This window comes from Aquarana catesbeiana, linkage group LG01 (genome assembly GCF_042186555.1).
Source record: "Aquarana catesbeiana isolate 2022-GZ linkage group LG01, ASM4218655v1, whole genome shotgun sequence".
Lineage (NCBI taxonomy): Eukaryota > Metazoa > Chordata > Amphibia > Anura > Ranidae > Aquarana > Aquarana catesbeiana.
This window is the reverse complement of record NC_133324.1, coordinates 814,670,863-814,689,349: the sequence shown is the minus strand read 5'-3', so window position 1 is coordinate 814,689,349 and position 18,487 is coordinate 814,670,863. Positions and strand designations below refer to the sequence as shown.

General features: G+C 44.0%; 1 protein-coding gene across 5 annotated transcripts in view; it reads right to left on the bottom strand.

Annotated features, from left to right (window-relative positions):
• Nucleotides 1-18,487, bottom strand: part of SGCZ (sarcoglycan zeta) — a 2,017,576-nt gene that overhangs the window by 357,126 nt on the left and 1,641,963 nt on the right. The gene's annotated exons all lie outside the window — the stretch shown is intronic.

Here is an 18,487-nt window from a genome sequence, read left to right as displayed (position 1 = left end):
CTATTTGCGGATGATATGCTCCTTTTCATCACATCCCCGATTACCTCCCTCCCAAACCTTTGCAAACTCCTGACGGAGTTTTCCAAGATTTCAGGGTTAAAGGTTAACTACTCTAAGTTATCTGCCTTAAACATTTCCCTCAAGACAGACACAGTAGCCGCACTTCAAAGTTCCTTTGATCTTAAGTGGAGCAACTTCTCCATTGATTATCTAGGGATTAAACTCACAGCTAAAACGGAACAATTATACACTGCTAATTTCCCTCAAACATACCGTAAGCTCGAAGCTGACTTAGGAAACTGGAGAAAGGGGGAGGTATCCTGGCTCGTGAGAATCCACGCTGTTAAGATGACATTACTACCAAGACTCCTCTACCTCTTCAGGACCCTTCCAATAAACATTATTAAGGATCATTTGACCTCATTTCAACGAAAAGTCAACAAATTCATATGGGGGGGTAGAGGACATAGAATCCAGCAAAGAACCCTATTTCTACCCAGACCACAAGGGGGTTTAGGGCTGCCCCAGCTATTCTGGTATTATCAAGCTGCCAGGCTGGCCCAGCTCTCCACAGTCTATTCTAAGGCTGAGAAACCAGACTGGATTCAAATAGAGAGACAGGCTGCTCCATCCTACACCCTAGACTTCCTACTCTGGATTCCCCCAAGACAGCATCCCCCAATCCTCTCCCCATCTCTCTCTCAATCCTTCAAAATCTGGGACAATTTAAGAAACAACCCTGCATTAACCTTGAGTTGCCGCCCTCTAGCGCACATTTTCAACAATCCCGACTTTACACCGGGACTGGACATTAAAGCCTTTAGATGGTGGTTGGACAAGGGGTTGTATCGAATTGGACACTTCTTCACTTCCGATGGCCCTATTTCCCTTGAATTTTGTATGAATCATCTAGAAATCCCTAATTCAGAATGTTATAGATTTTACCAAATAAGACACTTCCTCCGCCACATTTGGGGGAGAAAACCTCGCCTCCCAAATTCACGCTATACGAATTATGGTGTGGGCAGTCCACAGAACAGAGGGGTGGAATCTCCATCATCTATCAGTCACTATCTCATCAATCCCCATACATGCTCCCTTGGGAGAGCGACCTATCCCTCCACTGGGACATAGAAAGATGGAGGTCTTTAATAGATCCTTTAAGGGCATTAAGAATATCTCCCTGATAGAATCCAGCCTCAAGGTCATTACTAGATGGTACCTTACCCCAGTCAGATTGGCCAAAATGTTTCCGGCAGCAGACCCCAGGTGCTTCAGAGGGTGTCAACTCTCATGCTCAATGGCCCACATTTGGTGGGAATGCCCGAGATTAAGGCCCTACTGGAGCAAGATTTTCTCCCTGATTCGAAAAGTTAAGAAAGTTCAAATCCTGAAAACCCCAGCCATAGCCCTCTTTAATGCAAACTTACCCAAAACACCAAAACAGACACATAAATTAATACATTTCATCCTCCTTGGTGCCAAGCTCACCATTGCCAAAGCATGGAAACAACCCAAGGTCTCAGTCAAGGCTGCTACACGTAAAATTTCTTGGATTATGTCCCAAGAGAAACTCTCCAGCATTCTCCACAACACCAAAACGCAATTTGAAGCTATATGGGAACCTTGGGCGCAGCATATGGGCATTTCCCTTATACCAGGAGTTCAACCGTAAAATTCTTCGGTTTACAGAGGGAGGCGTGGTCCTCTCCCATTGACAGGCTCTCTACTCTTTCCTTCTCTTCTCCACCCCCTCTCTTTTCCTCTCCCCTCCCCTCTTTATACAGTAGGTGACCGCGATATTGTGTCAATCTCGCCGCACTTCTCGGCGAGATTTGACACCTACGAGCCCCGTCGCAGGAGCCAGTGCCGAGATGGCTCACTCATCGGGAAAGGAAAACGTTGTTTTCCTCCCGCGATGAGTGACAGGCAGCGCTGACAGCTGTCTAGTATGAATCCTGAGGCGGGAACACCGCGCCAAATTTTAAATGAAAAAACCGGCGTGGGTTCCCCCCTCGGGGGCATACCAGGCCCTTAGGTCTGGCGTGGATTGTAAGGGGAACCCCCTATGCCGAAAAATCGGCGTGGGGGTCCCCCCCAAATCCATACCAGACCCTTATCCGAGCACGCAGCCCGGCCGGCCAGGAAGGGGGGTGGGGACGAGCGAGCACCCCCCCTCCTGAGCCGTACCAGGCCGCACGCCCTCAACATGGGGGGGTGGGTGCCTTGGGGGAGGGGGGCGCCCTGCGGCCCCCCACCCCAAAGCACCTTGTCCCCATGTTGATGAGGACAAGGGCCTCTTCCCGACAACCCTGGCCGTTGGTTGTCGGGGTCTGCGGGCGGGGGGCTTATCGGAATCCGGGAGCCCCCCCTTAATAAGGGGGCCCCCAGATCCCGGCCCCCCACCCTGTGTGAATGAGTTTGGGGTACATGGTACCCCTACCCATTCACCTAGGCAAAAGTGTCAATATAAAAAAAAACACACTACACAGGTTTTAAGAATAATTTATTAGTCAGCTCCGGGGTCTTCTTCCGACTTCGGGGGGTCTCCTTCCGACTTCTCCCGGTGTTCGGCCTCTTCTCCCGGGCCCCGCCGCTATCTTCTTCCAGCTCTATTGCCAGCGAGGGGCCCGGTCTGCTGCCGCTGTCTTGTCGCCGCTGTCTTGCCGCCGCTGTCTCGCCGCCGCCGCTGTCTCTCCGCTTCTTCTCTTCTTTTCTTCTTCCCCGATGTTGACACGACGCTCTCTCCGGCTCGAATGCTGTGTGCGAGCTGCGGAGCCATTTATATAGGCGGTAACCCCGCCCCCTTACGACGTCATGGTCCCAGCATGCGCAGGGACTCTGGCGTCATAAGGGGGCGTGGCCCCAGAGTCTCTGCGCATGCAGACCCCGTAAGGGGGCGTGGCCCCAGAGCCCCCCGCCCGCAGACCCCGACAACCAACGGCCAGGGTTGTCGGGAAGAGGCCCTTGTCCTCATCAACATGGGGACAAGGTGCTTTGGGGTGGGGGGCCGCAGGGCGCCCCCCTCCCCCAAGGCACCCACCCCCCCATGTTGAGGGCGTGCGGCCTGGTACGGCTCAGGAGGGGGGGGCCGCTCGCTCGTCCCCACCCCCCTTCCTGGCCGGCCGGGCTGCGTGCTCGGATAAGGGTCTGGTATGGATTTGGGGGGACCCCCACGCCGATTTTTCGGCATAGGGGGTTCCCCTTACAATCCACGCCAGACCTAAGGGCCTGGTATGCCCCCGAGGGGGGAACCCACGCCGGTTTTTTCATTTAAAATTTGGCGCGGTGTTCCCGCCTCAGGATTCATACTAGACAGCTGTCAGCGCTGCCTGTCACTCATCGCGGGAGGAAAACAACGTTTTCCTTTCCCGATGAGCGAGCCAGCGCGACATTCACAGTACCCTGTCGCCGAGAACCAGCGCGATGGTATCGCGCTGGAAACACAATCTCGCGGTCAGGTACTGTACCCCCCTTCTGCTGAACCCTCTAAGGTACTAGGAAAGTTCCCCTGACTTTAGTGCAATCGGTTCTGCAGAGGGAGGTCTCTCCCTCTGGGGCTAGCAAATCAGGTCATAGCAACCTCATTGCTTTTCCTACATCCCAGGCCTATCTGGCGAAGATTTGATATGGGCGGCTCGTTGAGATTCGGCTGGGCACAGCATGATCCCTTTTGGGGTGCCGGCGGAACTTCTCCTTGCCCCTCCCCATTACTGGCCGCAGGCCGGGAGGATTACACATAATTGGAAGAGTTACAGTAGCTTTTTAGGTACCACTCAATGTGTATGATGTGTGCTTTATTCTTACTTTATGTTTTAGGCTTATCTCGTACCCCCCACAGGGGAATGTAATGTAATGTTTTGCTTTACTTCTCATTATTTTATATTGTTTATATTTTTGGAAAACCAATAAAACATTTTGAAAGGAAAGATCACAGAATTTGCAGCGTAAGGAATGTGCTATCTCCATTATGAACGCTCGTTTTACCAGACCGAGTGCTTCTGTCTCGTACTTGCTTCAGAGCATGCGTTGATTTTGGTGCGTCGGAAAAGCATACAGACGAGCGTTTTTTCCAATAGTAATTTTTTCCGTCTGAATTTTCGATGGACAGAGTCCAATGAGGCATACACACGGTCGGAATATACAATGAAAAGCTCCCATCTCACTTTTTCTGTCAGAAATTCCGACCGTGTGTATGATATACAAAAATTCATGTGGAACAACCAAGGGAATCAGATTGCTTATAGTGTTTTGAGTAGATCAAAGGAGAGGGGGGACTATCTCTGCCTGATTTTGAAAAATATCATGAGGTGGCAGTACTACGGAGAGTTATGGACTGGGTCCATGGATTTTCCTATAAAAAATGGGTAACACTTAAATCAGAGCTAAGTAATTCAGCTCTGAGTCGGAGTATTTGGATACCAAGCCAATACAGAGGTCTCCCTAGAGATATGGCCCCAATTACTGTAGAGACACTTAGAACGTGGGATAAGCTCTCCAAAAGTAGATCCTGGCAATATAATAGCCCTTTGATGTCCCCCACATGTAATAACTATTTTCCTCCAGGGAAGGGTAATAAATTATATTTAAAATGGACCTCTTTTGATCATTTGAGATTAAAGGATGTGCTGAAAGGAAATATCCTCTGTTCCTTATTGGAATTACGAGACAAATATGGTGGAACTCCTTGGGATGCATGGAGATATAGACAACTTCAACATTTTGTAGATTCTCTCCCAAAACCTCTTTGCTCAGTAAGGGAGCTGGATCCATGGGAAAGATTAGTTGATCACGGGGGGAAAATAGACAAGGGATTCCCAACATTTACAGGCTGTTGATGATTCCCCCAAATGTGGACTTTTGGTGTCCATTGAAAAGTTGGGAAGTAGAACTAAATCACTCGCTGCCTGAATTATTGAGAAGTAAAGTTTATGATTATGTTCACTCATCTTCGGTAGACACAAGGATGACAGAAATGAATTCTAAATTATTAATGAAGTGGTATTATGTCCCATTAAAACTACATAAAATGAATTCTGACCTATCTTCTCTTTGTTGGAGGGACTGCAGGGAGGAGGGAACTCATGCACATATATGGTGGCAATGTCCCCTAATTCATATTGGAGGGAAGTAGTTGAGTGGATTAAGAAGATTAGTGGACGTGAAACTGAACTTGATCCCTGGCAGTGCTTGTTTCATGTAACTGCGATATCTAGGAAGAAATATCGAGAAGCAATTACACCATTCCTGCTGAACGCAGCAAAGTTACTAATTCCGAAATATTGGAAGTTAAAAAATACCCCGATGATAAAGGAGTGGTTTAGGGAGATAGATAAAATTAGGTGTACGGAAGAAGTAATACATATACAAAATAATTCTGAAATTAAATACCCCAACACTTGGAAGAGTTGGCTAGAATTTAAGAAAACTCAGGTTTATATGAACTGTATGGGTGGTAATTAGGAATTTTATTGTTCCTTGTCTCTTCCCCCTCCCTCCCCTTATTTTTCTTCTTTATTCCCTCCCTTTTTAATATTTTTTTTTCTTCTCCCTTTTTTGAAATAAACATAAAAGGTCTGGGAAAGATATAGTATTACATATATATACTAGGGATTAAACATGGGATTAATGACAATTATGATCGGATTAGAGGGTCACAAAAATGTAGGTAAAGGACATGGGGTACATTACACTACAAAGTTTGGAAGGTTGTCACATTATTTTTTTTTTTTATTTAGCAGTTTTTTATTTTCTATCACTAAAGAATAAAATAATGTTGGTAGAGAGTTGCGACTCTCTCCTCTTGAAAAATAAACATAACACATTTGAGAAAGAATATTAGGGTTACAGTATGGGATAAAGGATTACTACGATTGGTAATAAGTAATATGTAATACCTGAGGGGGGTCACTTAAGTAAAGGGAAAGGGTAAAGTTATACACTTCACTATTAAGTTTGGAAAAATTTGATATTTTTCTTTTCCTTTAGGGGACGGGAGAGGGGAGAGACCGTGAAAAATATTTAACATTTTACTTTTTTTTTCTGGTATTATGCGATTGATCCATGAACTATGTTGATTGTGGTGATTATGTGTTTTGTTTTATATATATGTATGTTAAGCATGTTAAATAAGGTTTTGTGATGAAATGTTATGGAATGTTTTTATGTTGAAAAATAATTGAAAACAAAGAAAAACTTTGCCTCACTGAGCTGCCCCAATGGGCCATCTTTAGAGTCAGGGAGCCATGGAGCCGGTGTGCATTGACTTTCTGTGCTTGGAGCCTGATCTTAGTGAACAGGGAAATATCCTGGAAGCAACTGACCACTTCACTCGGTATGCCCAGGAATTTCCCACAAAGGATCAACAGGCAACCACGGTGGCCAAGATCTTAGTGAAGAAGTTCTTTGTACACTATGGCCTGCCCCAACGTATCCACTCTGATCAAGGGAGAGACTTCAAGAGCAGCCTTATCAAAAGACTTTTAGACCTGTTAGGCATTAAGAAGTCCAGAACCACCCCGTACCATCCTCAAGGGGATCCTCAGCCAGAGAATTTCAACTGAACCCTCCTGGGTATGCTTAGGACTTTGAATTCAGACCAAAAGCAGCACTGGAGCAAGCATATAGCCACTATTGTACATGCTTATAACAGCATCGTAAATGGTGCCACAGGATACTCTCCCTATCATCTGATGTTTGGACGGGAGGCCTGGATGCCAGTAGACTTGGCGTTTGGCATGTCCTTAGACCATACCTAGACAACCTCCCACAGAGGGTATGTGGACCGCTTACAGAAAAGTCTGGAGACCTCCCATGACAAGGCCCAAGCTGCCTCAGATGCCCAAGGACAGAAGAACAAAAGAAGTTTTGACCTAAGGGTACGAGTGCAGGACCTGCAACCAGGTGACAGAGTACTGCTGGGAAACTTGGGTGCTCCTGGAAAGCACAAGTTGGCTGACCGCTGGAAGTTGCAGCCTTATTTCATTTGCAAACAGCAACTGTGTATCAAATAGAAAGGGAGCACAGGCCTGCTGAAGACTTGGCACTACAATCATCTGTTGCCTATGTCGGAAGCAGTTTGTGTGCCACCGCAGCCAGATTCACAGTCCACCTCCATGGCCTCTCAGAGATCACGACCAGTGACTAGGTCTCAATCTGTGCCTCTAGATGAAAAGGATGAGGACAGTGAGGATAAAGAGATGGGAATGGATTGGTTGTGGCCATCCCAAATATCAAGGCCTGCCATCCCCCTTCTTCTCCTCCCAAGGCAACTGACACCGGGATGCTCAGGCCAGAGGCTCCTGAGTTTGTGCCTCAAAGTCCACCTTTTGAAGGGTTGGAAGACCCTAAATTCTCCTTGCTGACAGCAGACCCTGAAGACTTCTCATTCTTCATTGAAGAGGAAGCTGTGGCTGATATGCAGGAAGAAGAAAAAGCTGTGGATGAAGCAGAGACCAGTGTGCCTTTAACTCCAAAGCCTAAAGAACAGAGAGAGCGAAGAGCTATTCACCCACCTAAGAGACTGGCCTATGAAACTCTGGGTGAAAGCTATGAGGAAGCTGTTTTCACTTCAAAAAGGACTCTTGAGGTGCCTGGTTCTTCCACCACACATTTAGTGGAGGACAACCCTAACTCACCCCCTGGCACATCTAGTTGGGCTATACTAATTCAGGTGGCCCTCTAGGCAGGACAGCCTCCTGTCTTATGTTAATTGGTGAGAGGTTCCTCTGCCAGGTTCTTATGCAAATGCAAAGTGCTTGTTTTCCTGTGTACATTAACTTGCTTTTGCCTCTGAGTGTATATACAAATCATGTAACAGGTCACAGACTCTTTACCTCCCTTGGAGGACCAAAGGTTCTTTGGTGGGGGGAGTGTGTAGCGGGTATTGCAGCCACACACTTACATTAACACAGATGGGCTGCATGTACATTAACACAGATGACTGCATGTACACAGGCTTTCCAGCCTGAAAGAGAGGAGAGAGCTGGCTGTCATGTCTGCATGGGCTTTTTTACCCCCCTCCTTATTCCTGTTTTCACTGACTAAGTTAATGTAATGTGAGCTGACACCCACAGAGCTCTGAATTCAGTAGTCTCTCTTGTGCCCCTATTGGAAGGAAGAAGAAAGCCAATTAAAGGCACAGTTACAGCAGCCAATGGGAGAGACTGTACTGAACTGCAGGAAGAGCTGCAATGGATTCTGGGACAAGCAGTTCCCTCCCAAAATGCCCCCATAGACTGGTATACAGGGAGAAACTACAATTCCCGGAGGGGTTTGCAAAACAGAGATTCCAATTTGTGTTCTGAGGAGATTCTCAGTTGATAAAGCAGTGAGAGAGACACAGATGTAATCTGAAGGGCTGCTGTTACCCACGGAGGGGATCCATCCAGCCACAGTTCCAGAAGTCAGTGTGTTGATCCTGCCACAGCTCCAGAGGTCAATGTGCTGATCCTGCCACGGTTCCAGGAGTCGGACGGTGAGGGATATCCCACCTGAGAGGGATCCCGGCTATATCTCCAGGTGTTCCTGAGGACTTGGCCTGATCCAATTACAAGGTCGTCAGTTGGGCCTTTTGGGGAACTGGCTGACTTATCCTCAGATGGGCGTTTACCCATCGTTAAAGACACGGTAGTCAAGCAACATTGCCTCACCAGTGCCCGCATTTGTAGGAATACATGCACCCTGCTGAACAGTCACTACATTCTATTTTGCCTATTGGGATACTGCTAGCATCCAACATCCCACTTTGCCTATCCAGATACTTTCAAGTACCCCTTTGTTTATCCTGCTCAACAGGACACCAAGTGCACCAACGCCAGGCTAGCCAAAGATCCTGGATATCTCCCTTGTGAGGACCTTTTCTGTTACTCCTTCAGTATCAGTAAATTAGTGATTCCAGTGACTACCTTAAAAAGGGAACTCTCACGCTAATTATTAAAGTGATAAATTGTATTTGTGGCCTATTGCCTTACATTTAACTGCCTGAGTCTGTGATTTCAGGATTTGAGGGAAACAGACTGACCATTGTTAAGTCAGGTCAGTTCCCCTTTATGACTGAGGGCATAGGCCTTTTTAGACCGATTTAAGTTGTTTGACTATGTTATTTTAAAGTCTGAATTTTGGGTTTGATTAACTCTATTAAAGACAACAGTTTGCCATTCCTGACTATTGAGTCACCAAATCATTGTTTGTTTGATTGTGGAAAGTCTCCCAGTAAACACACTTCCTGTTCACATTTGTGTCTGTTTTACAGTGTTTGCAAGTACACTGTTTGCTAGGTGTGTCAGAGGGGCTGAGATAGTTCTTTGGGGTTGAGAGGCAGAGTAACCGACTGAACAAACTTAAGCAGCTCCTTTGGGGCTTTCGCTACATAGGATATATATATTTTTATTTTTTAAACCAGGATACAAAAATAATGACAATAATATATATTAATATAAAATAATATTTAATATATAATAATATATGTTTAAAAAAAAAAAAAAAAAAAAAAAATATATATATATATATATATATATATATATATATATATATATACACACACACACACACCCATATTTATAATCAAATATGTCTGAATATGTCCATTTTTTTAACTGTGTAGTAAAACAAATACTAGACACTAACAATGAATGAATTTTAAGCTCAGTGTAAAAGTACTGTATTGCCTATCTAATACTAATTGCCAGAAAACTCTCTCTGAAAGCCTTAACTTCCATTTGAATATTCTTAGCAACTGTTTTTTTCTATAATAGCAATTTCTATTTTAGTGCTAGTGAACATAAAATAAATTACCTTACATCATTCTGCAGAAGAAACAGGTTGCAGTATTGGTTTTCCTCTCAATACAATTGTATGTGACAGTAAATGGTAATTAGAGCATATTTCCCCTAGGTTTATAGTCATATTCTAGACAGTTCCCTGCAATCACTTAAATAACAGCACCATCAATACATGCATTAACATCTTCCAAAACCATTTTATGGGCACTTTTTTATCACTTATTGTAATAATGCTGCATTATTTATTACGTTTTCATAAATATTTTTTTTCTTAATAACCTGGGCGAGCCTTCATTACTATATTACATGTATTGCTCAGCTTAACTTTATGACTGAAAAAAAAAACACTTAGCAATTACAATATTTCCTGCTACCATGACCCAACAAACATATCCGGCAGTGCAACATGTTACTTTTGTATGCAGTTTGTATGGAATAAACATATACAGCTACAGTAACAATTATTTAAATTGTTCTCTTTCAGCTAGGATTATGTTAATAAATGTTAATTAATCATTAATACCACCACAAAAAATGTGTTATACTGACCTTGTGCAATACTGTATATTTACTAAAATGTGAATACAAAAATAATTGTGCTTACTAAGATAGAAACAGCAATGCACTTTTGGATATGCCCCTTATTAAAGCTGTAGTAACCTAAATTACTGCACATTTAAAAAGAGAGATACTTAGGAGCAGTACAATTTTAAAGAAGGGAGTATTTTCCTATGACGTTTTTCTGGTAGGAATTCTAACAGAAGTTGAGCAGAGGTTGGTGTTGTAAGAGAAAACCTAACACTAGTTAAAGGGGTTGTAAAGGTTTGTGTTTTTTCACCTTAATGCATCCTATGCATTAAGGTGAAAGAACACCTGTTAGTGACTGGCCTCCCAGCCCCCCCATTTTACTTACCTGAACCCTCGAACTTGTCCCACGGGGACACGCTGTCTCTCTGCCCGGGGTTCTCGGCTCTTCATTGGATAGACATGTGAAACCTGAACAACTGGAAAATGGACTTTAAAAGACATTTCCATGTAGTTGGTATTATATACCCCATACAAGACCAAGACACCATTACATGCAGTACATAAATAGAGCAATGCATCCAAAAACGGGTGGAAAATGGATTCCCATAAAGATGTTCCTATTAAGGATGTAAGTGAGCAGGTTATGGGTCAGGTTTTGAGTCTGGGTATGTGTATTCTTAATAGCTCAACATGTTGCGCATATGAAAACGCTTTTTTAGGAGCCTGGGAGTTTCGTGTGGTAGTCAAATGCAGCAAAAAATGTATATAGTATCTTTGCTGGTAAGCAACAATGTCTGTTAGTTTATACTGAGGACCAGCGGTAAAGGAATAGCGCTGTGGAGACACCATTAACAGCCCATACCCCAAAACTGAATTAAGGGTAGGTGGGGTCTTATATAGAGAATTTGTGGGTAGCAATAGGCTGATAGCTTAAGGGGATAAAAATCTTAAGCCTAGTACAATCGGGCCACATGAATGAAATAGCACCTCACACAAGCTGGTCAGCGTCAGCAGTAGTAGTGCTGTCAAAAGGACAAAGGTTCAATGTCACACGTATTATGGTTTTGCTCGAACATTAAAAATTCTGGAAAAAGTACATTTTACTAAAGGTCTTGGGGGTTACCTTTCCACTTTCACCAGAATTCTGTTTTTTTATATTACTGCCCGCCCCAGCTCCACATCCCATAAATATCTCCACAGACATCTAATCAATGTGGCTAGGGCCATCATCCCCAGACACTGGAGCTCCACTCAAATTGTTTCATTAAAATAATGGTTAAACCAGGTTAATTATATTTGTGAAATGAAGGATAGTGTATTCTGAAAAAGATAGATTTGATACTTTCAACACTGTGTGGTATTGCTGGAAATACAGTAAGCCAGACTGTAGCCTCATTCTGACGTGCACACGGGGAAGTGAACAAGAGGAGCGGACAGATACAAGAAAATTTACCCAGCAAAAGAAGAAAGAGCAATAGTGGCCGGTCTTTATTACAGGAAGCTCCTGCACAAAGGAAAAGTTCACCCTGAATTACTGCACAGATTTAAAAGGAAATAAACAAAGTGCAAAAAGATTCATGTAAGAATATACTGGACATGCTTCTTCTATTTAGACAATATTTGTTTACCCCATCATTCCACTAATGAGTAAATTTGTTGGGGGTATAGTACCAGGTTTTCTTTATTAACCCCTCTATTGCAGAATATGATTTACTTTTCTTTGCCCACTGTTGCTTCCCAGAGTGATAAAAGATAGCCCTGTGTAAACTCTAGTCACATTACCACTTGTAGCTTATAAACAGCCAATTGTTTCTCTGTCCCCATGTGATAGTACTGGTCCAATCACCATTTCACATGAAGTGAATAACATGTCCTTCCATAGCTTTACATTTAATTACTTCCAGTGTCTGAATGAAGCAAGCATTAACCAGTTTACGCTACCACCAGTATAGAACCTGGCTTTACATTGTAAGCAAGACAGGTTTGTTTTATGTAAATCAACTGTGTACAATATGTTATCTAAACATTTGTTAATAAAAACATAAAAGTGCACCTTTACTTACAAATAATCATAATAATAATAATAATAATAAAGAATTGCTATGTTATAGGGACCCTATAGAAATGTTAATGTGCCCAAGCTGTACCCTGAAAATATCAACATAATTTCTGTCCTATGCCTACAGCCTCATATCAATAAATTTGCAATGTAAAAACAATGCTGCTCTCACAGCTAGTCTCATGAGACTTGGATATGTCATTACTGTGCTTCTCACTGTTCTTCTTGCTAGAGAGGAAGCTGCTTCATGCATTCTGTTGACCTGTACTATTTTTTTACACCTTCTGCACTATTTATATCCCCCCACTAATATTTAGACCATCAGTGATCAAATGGACAGCTCTGAAATGATTATGCAAAGCCCTGCATCTACAGTAACAAGATGACCATCACCACACAGAGACAGAGATAGTGTGGTAAAAAGGCATGGTAGGTCAGATGCTCATGCACACTGCAGTGTAGCTGAGCAGCATGGGAAATGTAGTTCCAAAACATCTGGGATGCCAAGGTTTGCCATCACTGCTATAGACAATAGTGGAAACTAGTCCTTTGTCTTACGCCTGACCTTTTTGGTCACATCTTCCATAGTTCAGGTTCTCTTTAATTGCAGTGAAATTAAGATTAATTTAGCAGTTAATAAATCCATTTCTACATATATTACCCTAAGGACTAACACACAAGGGTGCCTAAGATATATTTCATATGCATTTTTATATGCTTGTATTATGCATTTGGTATGTGTATATCACAAGATTCCCATTTATTCCCATTTACCAGTATGAGGAAATGAAAGCAAATCACAACCTAATCCCAACAGCCCTTGTATGCTAGCCTTAAACAGATTCAGTAACATTCTATCAAGAGTTGCAGAGGATGCAGTTGTGACTGGCTCTGGCATCTGTGGCAATCCCCAGTGAGGAAGAATCGATGCACAGTGTAATATGGAAGTTGATTTATTGCTGTCAGAGCTGGTAATACAACCCAGCCAGCACTTTGACAATTGACCTAGTTTGCCCAAGTTCTGCCACTGTAAAAAATGCAAGAATGTCTGTGCATCTAGAAACTAAAAAGATACACATTTAAAAAAATGTGTGTGTTAGAACTAAATATCTGCAAAAGCACTCAAGTTGTCTAAGATTGTAAGCTCTAACAAGCAGGGCCCTCTGATTCCTACTATATTAAATTGTATTGTAATTGTACTGTCTGGCCCTTATGTTGTAAAACACTGTGTAAACTTGTAAACTGTTGGCACTATATAAATCCTGTAATAATAATAATATTAATAATATATTTATAGAATTATGATTAATAACATTAATTCTACCAGTGGATGGACCAATATAAAATAGAGGAGTGAGCAAACATGGAAAATGAGGTTCAATGTAGGAAAATGTAAAGTAATGCACTTGGGAGCTACTTGCTAGGGACTGAACCCCAGGGGGGGACCAAAGATGGAAAAGGATGTGGGAGTCCTATTAGATGACAGGCTCAGCAATAGCATGCAATGCCAAGATGCTGCAAGCAAGGCCAACAGAATATTAGCATGCATTAAAAAGGGTATTTACTCATGAGACTATAATTCTACCACTTTACAAAACTTTGGTCCTTGAGTATGCCATATAGTTCTTGTTACCAGTCCACTGGAAGGTGTGCTGAAACTGGAGAGAGTTCAGAAAAGGGCAACACAACTAATAAGGGGACTGGATGACCTCAGGTATAAGGAAAGGCTACACATATTAGGTTTATTTTCCCTGGAGAAGAAACACCTAAGTGGAGATATGATCGCAATATATATCTAAATGAACATCCTAGCATAGGGAGGAAACTGTTCAGTCTCAGGTCATTCAAAAAGGACACGTGGTCACTCAATGAAGTTGGATGAGAGACGGTTTAACCATAAACTGTGTAAGGGGTTCTTTACTGTCTGGATGGTAAAGATGTGAAACTTATAACAAACAAATAAAAAATAAACTTGCTCTTACAAAAATGAAATGCAAAAGCAGCTGGCACAATCCACTGGTGGCAAATAGCAAATAACATACAAAAGGTGCAGGTCTAAGAGATTGTCAAATTCATTTTAAAAGGAAAGTTCAACCAAAAGAGTCCAATTAGTGTGAAATCCAAATGTTAATCAAAATTCTTGTGAGATATCCACCACCGACAGGTGCACACACACTGATTCTTACCATCCAAAGAGGACCACTAGATATAGCGGTCTATTGCGCTTGTTACAGAATCCAATCAGCTAAACGCCAAACATCAGGACTCTTCCATCTTTAGAAAGACTCCACTTCATAAGGACCTCAATGGATGTGAAGTTCCAACAAACCAAAGAAACACTCCATAGTGTAGGGGGGGGGGCGCATGCGCACGAGCGAAGGAGATGGCTGCCTGATTCCTCCGCTCCGCGCCATCGGAACCACTACACCGGCCGTATAGCGCACAGATGGAGCGGGGACACAGCACAACCACCTCCACGGTCACCGGAATAGCCCTGGACTCTGCTGGTAATGTACCGATCAGGCAAATTAAAACAAAAAATCCGGCAGCCCCAAAAGAACGCCTCAGGCCCTGGCAGAGCTAAATCCAATATGGCGCCCGGACCTCCGGAGCCGGATGATGCCGCTCACATGTCAGATGAGAACCCGGAGTCTCCCACAGACAGTCTGCAGCAATTCCCCACGGATCTTGTGAGCCCTCTCCCCTTAGACCCTGACAATCTCCTGGCAAAATTTCGCTGTATAGTAAGAGATGAAATTACAGTGGCCTCTCACAAGCTCTCCTCTGACCTGGTGCGGGGCCTTAAAGAGATAGGCCACCGCACCAATCAACTAGAACAACGTATGGATCTAGCCACGACAGTGCTGGAGGGTCATGAGGAAGAGGTTGATAAACTAACAGCGGAGCTTGAGACCCTGAAAGATAAGTTGGAAGATGCAGAAAACAGGGCCCGCAGGGACAATTTACGCATCCGCGGTATTCCCGAGGTGGTGACGGACCTGCAAGGCACAGCCACTGCTTTCTTTCAGAAATTGGCTCCGGAGATCCCAGTGGACAGGTTAGAGTTTGACCGAATCCACAGATCCCTGGCCCCTAAGCCCACAGATGGCCCCCCGAGAGACATAATCATAAAATTCCACTACTACCGCACTAAAGAAAAACTCCTACAAGCAGCAAGAGATCAGCAACCCCTCTCCTTCCAAGGAAATCCCCTTCAGCTATTTGCGGATTTGTCTCCGGTCACAATTGCCAGACGGCGTGGCCTTAAACCATACCTGCAAATCTTACAAACCCAAGGGATTAAATACAGATGGGGGTTCCCGTTCAAGCCAACCTTTTCCCACTTGGGCCATCAATTCCAGGCCACATCCCCAGCAGATTTGAGACATCATTTTCAGGACCTGCAACTGGATCTCCCTTCCTCCCAGGTGGCGGCGGCCTCCTCCTCCGGACCGGGACTCCCCAGACCCCCCGACAAAATTCTCAGCGTTCTCAACCAGGATCCCAGGCTCTCCGAGATCTACAGTCCCAGAGGTTCCACAAGTCCAACAATGGATGAAGGTACTCTATTGCACTTTCTACTGAGATAGCACCTGGCCCCCCCCCTACTTTTCTTGTGCAGCCTGACCCCAGGCCGTGGTCGATTTATCCCATTTACTTTCTGACTTTTACACCTGGTTCATCTGCGAGTGTTTGGAACTGAACTTGCGGCTTTTAGTGCACCTTGTTTGGTCCTCAGTTTTGGGGATTTAAATGGACACCCCAATATGGTCCGCCCCATTAGTGAGATGGCGGTGAGGGATGAAAGCGGATTCATTTATGTTTGGCACGAAGACGCGGACATAGGAAGACGCTCTCAATCATCCTTTTTTTTTTCCTTTTTTTCTTTTTCTTTTAATTAATTTTTTTTTTTTTTTAACATTATTTTTTTTTTCTCTTTATTTTTTTATTATTATTGCCATTTTTGGATTCTTACTAACAGAAAGTTTATTGCAGTGTCCAGATATATATTTTTTTCAGGATTCGACATGGAGGGGGGTGGGCGAGGCCGTTGCTGCGGAGGTGGCCCTTTTGGGTGTTCTGCGGCGACACGGCTAGTGGTTTCCGCGCCCTCCTCCGCCGCCTCCATTTTTTGGGGCGGTGGGGGGAGGGCGCGGAGGGGGTTAGGTCAATCCCCTTGTGGGGGTGTTGGGTCTTTGGGCCCTCACCCCCGGACCACTGGGGAATAGTTTGTGGTTGAACTTCTGTGTCTGTTTGTGCTATGCCAGCACCTGTTTAGTAGACACCTTTGACTCAGTTGTGCTAATTGTTATTACTTTTATTATCTTTATAGTTTTTTTCAATCGTCCTTAGTTTCTGTGCGCAAAACATTTTAAACAATTATAATATTATATGTTAGGCTGGTGGTCCCGACGGACAGATGCTCCCCCTAATGAGTCGGTGCTTGACGGAGACGATCGTCTCTGTCGACGTCCTACTCGAACGTGGGTCTTACAACCCACAAATTAAAGCAATTAAGATATTATTGCTCACTCTATTTCAAGCTCTTCTTACTACATTTATCCTACTTGCCTTACTTTCTTTCTACTGTCCTTTTCTTGTCCCTCCCCCTTTCCCCTCCCCACCCGGGTCCGTGGGGTGCCCGGTTGAGAACCAAGATAGGAAACCCCCCTGGTTTTATGTCTCTTAATTGGCTTTCCCTGAATGTTCAGGGTATGAACTCCCCCCAAAAGAGGGTTAAGATCTTCAAATACCTTAAGCAACAAAAAATTGATATAGCTTGCTTGCAAGAGACCCATTTCTCTTCCACTTCCTGCCCAAAATATTTTGCAGCGTATTACCCGCAGGTTTTCCTGGCCAATGCTTCCACTAAACACAGGGGTGTCCTGATTGCCATAAGTAAAACGGTTCCATTTATTTGCAGTAAACAAATAGCCGATCCAAATGGCAGGTACCTACTTCTCCAGGGCACTGTTCAAGATAACGAAGTGACAATTTTGACTTACTACGCCCCAAACGTAAATTCAGGGCCCTTTCTCTCCCATGTCTGCTCCCTGTTACGATCCCACCAAAGAGGCACCCTCCTGATGGCGGGGGACTCTAATGTAACTCTAAATCCCTCTCTTGATAAATATCCACCGGACCATAAATCCCCTTCCCCGGCCGCCAAATCTTTTTCACAGTCCCTACAAACTCATGATTTAATAGATATATGGCGTGAGCTTCACCCTCTGGGTAGGGACTACACTCACTATTCTCATCCCCATCATTTGCATTCTAGGATTGACCATATGCTTGTTCTTCCCAAACACCTTCCCTTAATAGAATCAATCTCAATCCTCACAGTCCCTTGGTCGGATCATGACCCCATCTTGACGGTCTGTCACTCTCTTCTAAGCAAACCACAATTTTCTCCCTGGGTGATGAACGATTCTCTTTTATCATACAAGGAGATCCTTACTGACATTCATACCGCTTCCGTTGAATATTTTAGAATTAATACAGGCACAGTATCATCCCCAGTCACACTCTGGGAAGCATACAAAGCTGTTCTTTGGGGCCACGTAATCCGTATAGCATCTAGACGTAAGAGAGAGAGGGCAAAAATTAAACGACTAGAGGTTGCGTCCACATCTTTCAAACAATCACCTACCCCTGCTAACCGCACACTCTTAGATAAGGCCCGCACAGAACTAGATCTATGCTTAACGGAGGAGGCAGAAAGGACATTGCGTTGGGCCCGACAGAACTGGTATATTAAAGCGAATAAACCTAATGCAATGTTAGCTAAGAGAGTATGTACCTTTACTCCGAAATTTTCCCCCATTACCCTTCGCACCCGTCATAATATTCTAACTGGCAACCCTCAGCGAGTCCTGGAAGAATTCAGGTATCGCCTTACAAAACTTTACTCTGAACCAGACCATCTTTCAACGCAAGGTTGATTCCTTTCTCACAAATTTATCCCTACCTTCTTTATCTGAAACCCATATAGCCCTGATGGACCGTGATATTCAGGTCTCGGAAGTTCTTCAGTGTATAAAGGAGTTGAAAGTGGGTAAAAGACCTGGTCCAGGCGGCTTTACAGCCCTTTATTATCGGAAAATGGCAGAAGTCG